The following is a 9440-nucleotide window of genomic DNA, read 5'->3' on the forward strand; positions in this document are numbered from 1 at the left end:
GAGTTAGACCAAGAAAAGTCTGCAGCGATTCTGATAGCCCACGCAGTGCAAGTGTTATTGTAAACGTCAAACTTCTATGAAATTATGACGTATAAAATAACACTTGCACTGCGTGGATTATCAAAATCGCTGCAGACTTTTCTTTGTCTATAATATACCTATATACCTACCAACAAAAACTGAAACAATGTAGGGCAAAATATTGTAGCGTCAATTTCGACACCCGAAGTAGATGGCGCTGTATATGCGTAACTAGATTTTAAAACGTTAACATTTGACAACCCATTTGTCCCCGCTCCACGTGACCACCGCCATACATGAGGCCCCAGATGGGAATTATTTATACTTATGAACACATCTTGTGCCCGGCGGGGACAAATGGGAATGACAATCCAGTTAACACCAATCACGTATATCTCAGGACTGGCCTTACGGGCAATAAGAATGGGGCCAGTACAGCGGTGTGACACCGCTACAACGCGATTGGTTGATGAGTTCGCATCACGCGCGCGATTGGTCGCAGCTAGTTGCGTTAGACTGCACGATTGACTCGAATTCGTGAGTGACACCGCTGAACTAGTACCATTTTTAGTGCCCGTAAGGCCCGTCCTGAGATACGTCAATGGTTAACACAAAGTAGGTACAGCTCTATGTACTTTTGGTACAATGTCCTGTACATACTTTAGATAACTAGGAATTATTTGAATTCAGTTGTAGTGAAATCAATCAACAACAACACTCCTAACTGTACATCGGTGGATCTTATTATAGTATGAATTATCTCAGGTGATTTTTTCGGGCTCGGACCCTAATTTGTTAAACAAAAGGTATTGTTTCCTTTATGCAGTGGTTACACTACTTACTGCTAATAGCCCCGACATAAGTAACGGGAACAAGTCCGTTTAAAAAGCAAACTTACCATTTTAATTATATGGTTCAAATTCATGAAACAGCCCATTCGGAGATAACACGTTATATTATCTTCAAAAACAAGACCACACAGATTGTTCTCTGAACGAGCTGTTATATGAATTTGAACCTTAATACTATAACGATAGTTGCTTTTTAAACGACTTGGTTGCTTCGGCACGTGCTGTAGACCTCTCTTAAAAGAAACAAAGGCTTTTGTTTAACGGATTAGCACACGAGCCCGAAAAAATCATTTGAGAGAATTCATACTATACTGAAGGCATAATGTCCACCGATGTACAGTGAACAGTGTAGGCGATGGTACAGGCCGCCTTCCATTGTCACTTACTGATGAAGAGTAGGCCAATGAAAATATTACAAATATTGATACAAGTTTTAAAAAACAACATGTCTTTCATGTAACATAACTTTTCCTCCTATTCATTAAAACAACATAATACCTTAAAATTCTAGAATAACCTTAGTTTTCAATATAACTATAAAATGGTCGCTTCGACTGTATACTATTTCATATATGAGACAAAATCAGAGCGTTTGTGTCCCCCTTGTTAGGACAATTTTATTGATGAAATGTTTCGTCATTTTAATGATATTTAGTATCTGGTAGAGGTGCCTGACTACTGCCAAACGATCAGAAATATATGATTAAAATCTACCTACACTTTGTTAAAACTAGGCGTTCGTAACGCCCGTGATATTGACGAACATTTAGGGCCCCTGAGGGTCTATCGTCAACCACGTTCGACGTGTCGCCTCTCTGTCGCACTAGTATTCATTCATACGTAAGTGTGACAGGGAGGCAACACGTGCCGAAACCGAAGGTTCGGTTTAGACTCAGTTTCGACCGACACCGAAACCACATTTATGCCGAAACTTATATATACGTGTTAAAACCGTTGAAAAAATCTATGTCCTTCCTTTTTAGACATATTATGAACAAAGCAACACTTGTAATTCGTGCAAGTTTAGCGGTTTAACAAACTAGCCAAGTGCGAGTCGGACCACGCTTAATCTAATTAAAAAAGACTAATTAGAATTCATTTATCATTATAGAAGAGTAGCCTAACGCGATCCGAAAGTAAAATGTTGTAGGTAAGTAAGTTTCGGCGCGGCCGAAAGTTCGGAAATTTTTTGGCCGAAACCGAACCTTCGGCCGAAACATAATTTTTATTCCGAAACCGAAACTTCGGTCGTACACTCATTTAAATGTGCTGTGGTCGGGGACTTTCACGAAAGTTATAAAAGCGACCATTACGATTGAAAGCAAAGTCATTTTTATAAAACTTGTGCCAATTTTCAGCAGACGCCAAATGTTCATTAATTAATGCAGAGCAGATCCTTAATTATCTACATTTAACTATATTACCTTTCCATTTTCTCAATAAAACTTTTGACTAGCTAAAATCAAATATACAGTGCGACATGACTTAAAGGGACCATTTTGAACATGTTGTTAACAATATTAAATATTTAGTTCAAATGTCAGTATAGAATTCGATCATTTTGCAAAAAATATTATAAAAGTTTCAGTTCCTTTAAATACAAACATCTAATGTTTCTGATAATTAGGTGATGGGTCTCTATTGTTTCCCATAAAGTTTTATGTCATAATGTATTGTTTGTCCGCATTTTCGTTAGTCATAATCTGGTATTTCTCAGAAACGCGTAACTTTTCAGGATTGCCATAAAACAAACCTAACCTAACCTATCTATAGGATAACCTTACGAAAATCCTGAAAAGTTAACGATTTCAGAATTATGACTAATGATAATCTGACAATCATTACATTATGACTTTCAATAATTATGTCAAACAAAGGGATTCGTTAGGTGATATCCTAAAAGAATGTTTCTCACCCTTAGAGTACGGTCAAAGACACCTACCGAACACCTAGCCATTCAAAGATGGCATATCCTCGAGATGTTGGGATGGGTGCCGCAGTGACTGGGTGCCCTGGCAAAGGCGTGGAAACTTAAGACGCCGGTTCGAATCCGGCCTGGGCCACTGGAAGGCTGGGTCACTTTTAGTATATGACATCTATTACTGTTTGTAATTTTTTCAAAATTCTTTAAAAAAGTGTTGTGTCCGTAAGCGACCCTGAAAGAATGGTTCTTTAAATTTTCGTACATTTTGAAATTCAACTTTTCCAGTATCGCAAGGAAGCAACATTTGTTATTTAACATTTTTAAAATGTACTTATAGTTATTTTTTTATTTCATGGTCCTTTTAGTCTTGTCCCACTGTATAGACAAGCAGAGCGAAATAATCATACAATATTTTCTCAATAAAATTAATAATTACTTAGCACCAATAATTTAAAAAAGAACATACATAAAGTATGGGAAACTTAATTGAAACTAATTATTTTTCTTACTAGCAACACCTTAGCATAGACAACAAAAACCACTTTTAATCGCAACATTTTTAACATCCAAAAAACACCGTCGTACCAAAAGTTCTAACTATGGGACCGATTTATTTGGGCTGGCGATGAGACCATATATTTTAAGACCATACGTTTCTACTATAAGTATTCCGTCTAAATCTGGGCTATTAGACCGCGAAAACCGAAGTTCGCAATTTGCGGGCATCTTTCTCTTTTACTACAATTAAAGTGACAGAGAAAGAAAGATGCAATTTGCGAACTTCGATGTTCCCGATAGGCCCTCTGCGCCGATTTGACAATCGACTAAAGGCTTCTACAGACGTTGCAACAAATGCGAATAAATCATTACGCGAACTTAACTTTATATTATTGATGGCCAAAAGGTGTTATTTTTTGTTGACCATACGCTGCAGTGGATTTTATTTTAATAATGTTGCCAGCCTAAATAAATCAGTGCTCACCCCAATCTCACCTTATTTTACTAACTAGAAAGAGATAGACATTTTTCTTGACGAATTTTAAAAACACTAATTTTTAAATAGAATTTTTGTACTGAAAAACGGCCAATTCTATTCATTAACGGGTTTGCCATAGACAATGTTTTTTTGTTTTTAGCCTTTTTGAAAGGCGGCCAAGCGCGAGTCTGACTCTTATACAGGGTGGAAAGGCACGACGATCCTTCCCGGAAGTATTAGGTCGTTTAAGTGATACAGAGACTATTGGTAATGGTAAGAATCGTTAATTGAGTAAAAAATAAAAATTGCAAAAATACTACTTTTTAACTGTGGTGATAACCCTATAGCATGTGCACATGACGGCTAGATTAAGGATCTCCGTCGGGAAAGCTCGGGACTTTACACTTTTTTCCGATCGTTGACAGTATCGCAATGATGTATGAATGACGCATAAATGTCAAATAAATCAAATGCATGCAAAAATATTACAAACAATTTTATTACTTTCTTAGATAATTACTTTTTTCCAATATTTAATACTATCTTCTTTTCACATACGGTGTTCAAATGTACCTCCGTGTATTACAACGCCGCCGCAGCCCGTACCCGAGTATGTCGATGCACATGCGATATAGTGTATGCTCTTCGTCATTTATCCTCCGCAGAAAGCACCAATTAGCCTTTGTCTCATTTCGTCCGCAGTTTCACATTCCGTTTGGTTTGGTACACCATATCTTTTACACAGCCCCACAAATTTAAATAGCCACGAGCATCTAACATTTTTATTTGAAGAATATGACATTCAATAAGTATAGTTCAATGAAAATTTAATTTCAAACATCAGACGTCTTGTCTATTTCCTACCACGCAAGAAGGTTTGTTAGTTTGGTATTGAAGAAGTATTTATTCTTGATTTATTCTTAGTATTTCATTTTTGCAAGTTCATTTGGTGCAACTAACACAACCTACATGTAATTTTTTATTATTTTAAATAGTTTCCAATTATTCGAAAATAATTTTGTGAAACGTGTTAAGAAACTAAAACCTTTTTATCAGTCAAGGAAACCAGAGATATTTATTATGAAAGAGGTTGTTGTTGTTGTTATTATCATAACTACTTTATTTACAACTGAATAAATTCACATTCTATGTTCAAAGTGGCCTCCGTGCATAATAATGCAGGCTGCAGCCCGTGCGCGAGTATGTCGGTGTACCTTTGCTAATATTCGCTCTCGAACGTTTCTACGGCGCAGGCTGGCGAAAGCAATGGTTAACCTTTGCCTCATTTCTTCGGCGTTGTCACACTCCGTTTTGTACACTATATCCTTGATAGTCCCCCAAAGAAAAAAGTCTAGAGGCGTCAGATCCGGAGATCGTGGTGGCCAACGATGCGGTCCGAACCGGCCGATCCATCTATCTCCGAATTCGTCGTTCAGGGCTAGCCGCACTTCGTTAACAGAATGGGCCGGTGCACCATCTTGCTGGAACCATACTTCTCTACGCTCGGCCACTGGTAAATCGTCAAGGTAATTCTGCAACTCCGTATTCAACAGTTCCAAGTATCCAGCTCTGTTCAAAGTTGGAGGCAAAAAAACAGGTCCAATCAGTGTATCCCCGTGTATTGCAGCCCAGACGTTAACGGACCACCGATATTGGTGACCCGAATGTCGGTATTCGAACGGATTTTCTACTGCATACATATGTTCATTTCGCCTATTCCACATGCCGTTACGGGAAAACAAACTTTCATCGCTCCAAATAATGCGGCGGATGAACAGGCGATCTTCCTCCAGTTTATTTAAAAGCCAACGGCAGTATGCTGCTCGTACAGGGCAGTCCCTGGGCAGCAGAGCTTGAACTCGCTGAATGCTGTAAGGGTGAAGACGTGCACGTTTCAAGATTTTGAGTACTGCGGTATGAGTTAGGCGGAAATGTCGGGCTGCCTGCCTCGAACTAGCCCTTGGATTTTGCTCGAAATACCGCAGCACTCGCTCTTCAAGTCTTGGTGCAATGTGAACTACACCTCCTCCCCGTTGGTCGTTTTGGCCCGTTCGTGGTACTATGGGCTCATTATTTGCCACGCGATCAATGGCCCGTAAAATTGACATACGGCTAGTTGGGTGTGGTGGAGGATATCTTTGTCTGTAGCGTCGTAACGTCTCGGCGGCATTATAATTACACTCCCCGTATAACATAAGCAAATTTAGGTAATCGCGGGCTCCCAAGGGCATTTTGGAACTAGGTTTTATCGCGTAATTTGCAATTTGTGGCACATTTAATTTCAAACATCAGACGGTCTGTCTATTTCCTACCACGCAAGATGGTTTGTTAGTTAGGTATTTAAGAAGTATTTATTCTTGATTTATTCTTAGTATTTAATTTTTGCAAGTTCATTTGGTGCAACTAACACAACCTACTTGTTATTTTTAATTATTTTAGATAGTTTCCAATTATTCGAAAATAATTTTGTGAAACGTGTTAAGAAACTAAAACCTTTTTATCAGTCAAGGAAACCAGAGATATTTATAAGACGATTGCGTACTTTTGAGTGGTTGTCAATGTCACCATTTGAACTGTCGTTGTAAACAATGTTGTGGTTAGTATTATTAATATTAAGGAATAACATAACTATTTCATTCAAGTATTGAACAAGTGGAACCACTAAGAAAGCGAAAATCCTGCAATGATTCTTACCGTGCTGTAAGCAGACCTAAAAATGGTTAGATGGCAACAAATTAGCATAATTTCCTGTCGAATACTGATTGTTTACAAGTAAGTTCATTGACCCTGTCACCTGTTAGGGTTAGAACAAAGTAGTTTTTTGCGTGGATGTTTAAAAGGTCATAATTTAGAAACGGTTGCCCATATTAACATAGTTTCTATGGAGAAAATATAGAGCTTAGGCTAAACTATCTCCCATTTCCGGAAAGGATCGTCGTGCCTTTCCACCCTGTATAATACTTTTCTTTCTAAAATGTTGAAATGCTTAGCATATCGAACAATAACATTTTAATACAATGATATGCTAAGCGAAAATGGCCCAGTTTTTAATTATTTATCTCGCACAGGTAATGATAGATAACTTCAATGTAATCATAGAGTAATATAAGTAAAGAAAGAGTGGTAACTCCATACATCAGTTTTCTTACCAAAACGCGCGTTATTTCGTACGTCTAGCGTCAAGTAGCGGAATATATCAGTACTGCTAGATGACAATAGATGTCTCGGCGAATGAAAACTCTAATGCTCAACAATTTTCAGCTAATATTATATCCGGATTAACTGGAAGTCTATTTTCAACCCCATTTTGCTTATAATATTAGTTGTAAATAAATTGTTTTAGTAGTACATTTTTTGTCAGTAGCTACACTTGTGACATCTCGTCTCAAGGTAGGGGTACTGATAGTTCCACTACTTGACGTTAGATGTCGACTACGAAATAACGCGCGTCCTGACAAGAAAACTGATGTATGGAGTTACCACTCTTTCTTTACTTATGTTACTCTATGATGTAAGTAATACTCTCTACCCTTTGAACGCCATTCGTGCCCTATAGGGGTCTATCGCGCGCGGCACGCCATCGTGAACCTTGTCGGAATACACTATGGTTGATATTGGCCTGTAGCCGAGCGCGTCAGTTGACGTCTTTGACAGTCAAGGGGTTAACAAAGGATTTTTTTTACTAAGGGAAAGACTGCTGTCAATATAGGATCGTCTATAGACTCTATAGAGTTAGACCAAGAAAAGTCTGCAGCGATTATGATAGCCCACGCAGTGCCAGTGTTATTTTAATCGTCAAACTTCTATGAAATTATGACTTTTAACCTTTTGAACGCCACAGACGGCAATTGACGTCAACGCAAAATCGTGACAACGACGCCAAAGACGGCATTTGATGTTTTTCAATTAAAAGACACATCAAGATTGTTTACCTTATTTCTAATGCTAACAAAAACGAACTATAAATAACACTTGCACTGCGCAGGCTATCAAAATCGCTGCACATTTTTCTTGGTCTAACTTTAGCTTCCTTACGAACCTTACTGAATATTTCGTAACCGGCTTTCCCCACTGGTCTTTGATGTTTTTTAAATTTTCTTAGACTATACACCGTGTTTTTATTGAATTCCGTTAACTTCGGGGTATAGTTTAGTACGTTTATAAGAACTAAATGGCATAGTTAATTTTCAAAAAAAAATTTTTTTTTTGTTTACTTTTTTGTTTTTTTTTTTGTTTAAAAAGTAATTAAATGTAGCATATAGCGTTGTTGTAACTCGGGCATTACATTTAACTCAACCAAACAATTGAAATCTGTGACATATCAATGTCATTTCGTACATCAATCGACCGAGATTGTACTTAAGTTTAGTAGCAAATGTATGAACTCATTCTAAACACTAATCAATATGTAAGCCGGCCCTAAGGCAAGTGTACACGCTTGTAGAGGCCTTATAGGAAAAAAATAAATTATGGATTATCTCCGAAATGGACTTAATTAGAACATCGGTGTCTTTGAGAAAGTTACTTGATTTAAGCTCAGGAATGCACCCTTGAAATTAACGGAAATAAAAAAAAAACACGGTGTAGAACTCAGTCCCGATGAAATAGTTATTGTCTATGGCAAGCCCGTGGTCATCGAGCTAAACTACGATCACATTATGCCTTCAATCACAGATATTTGACCCTGCCACGGGTTTAATGCGTGCTGTCTTGAAAGTATGCTCTGCGGAATATTCCATATTTTTTTCAACTGTAAGGAATACATATAGTCTGACAAAAAAGAGTAGAAATTGAAAAGTGGCAATACTGTAGTGTCGTCCCTTTCAAATCAATATATATAAGAAAACGGGACGACACTACAGTATTGCCACTTTTTAATTTCTACTCTTTTTTGTCAGACTATAGAACTCATCTGTTTTTCATTGCTGAAACGAAAAGTAATCGGTGCTTTTGCAATCTCTCGCATATGGATTTGTTTATTTTTTAATTTAATTGAAAAAATAAAAAATACGTGTCATTATTTTTTGATAATTAGACGGACTAATTAGAGTTAGACCAAGACAAGTCTGCAACGATTTTGATAGCACACGCAGTGCAAGTGTTATCTTAAACGTCAAACTTCTATGAAATTATAACGTATAAATGACACTTGTGCTATCAAAATCGTTGCAGACTTGTCTTGGTCTAACTCTAACATTTTTTTGGAGACAAAGGCTTGTCTTCAACTTTTACATTCGATTTTTTAATTTAAACATATCTTGGACCCTTGGGTCGTATGACCGCCATATTGTTTCAAGTCAATTCTAGTTTTAATAAAAGTTTTAACAAACCAAGACAGCACGAACCAACCACAAATGCTTCAATTCCACATATCACTTCAACCATTTTTAAAACGTCCAAAAATCACACCGAAATCCTTAACACTAGGGAACAAAACATCGTTACAACTAAAACAAAGTTGAATGTGCGGTCGGCGAAACATATAATCAATGCAAGTTCGTACAAAACGTGAACTAGCTAAGTCGACGCCGAACGCACATTTAAGTTTGCGCAGCGATTCTTTTTTCGTAGTCTCTACGTTAGGGCATTTAAAAGAATGTAAACAAAATCATGTACAGTCAGCAGCAGAAGTTGCTAAGCGGGCGACGTGTTCAAAATGATCTTGACG

At 37.5% G+C, this 9440-nt stretch overlaps 1 long non-coding RNA gene across 1 annotated transcript; it reads right to left on the reverse strand.

The window, feature by feature from the left end:
* Positions 1-3214: 3214 nt before the first annotated feature.
* LOC134802257 (uncharacterized) lies at positions 3215-8494 on the reverse strand. The gene is made up of 2 exons (XR_010145822.1): positions 6722-8494; positions 3215-3966 (listed from the first exon to the last, which is right to left on the reverse strand). It is a non-coding gene; the product is annotated as an uncharacterized LOC134802257 (long non-coding RNA).
* Between the last annotated feature and the right edge of the window lie 946 nt (positions 8495-9440).

The sequence above is a fragment of the Cydia splendana genome, chromosome 24 (genome assembly GCF_910591565.1).
Source record: "Cydia splendana chromosome 24, ilCydSple1.2, whole genome shotgun sequence".
In the NCBI taxonomy this organism is placed as follows: Eukaryota; Metazoa; Arthropoda; class Insecta; order Lepidoptera; family Tortricidae; genus Cydia; species Cydia splendana.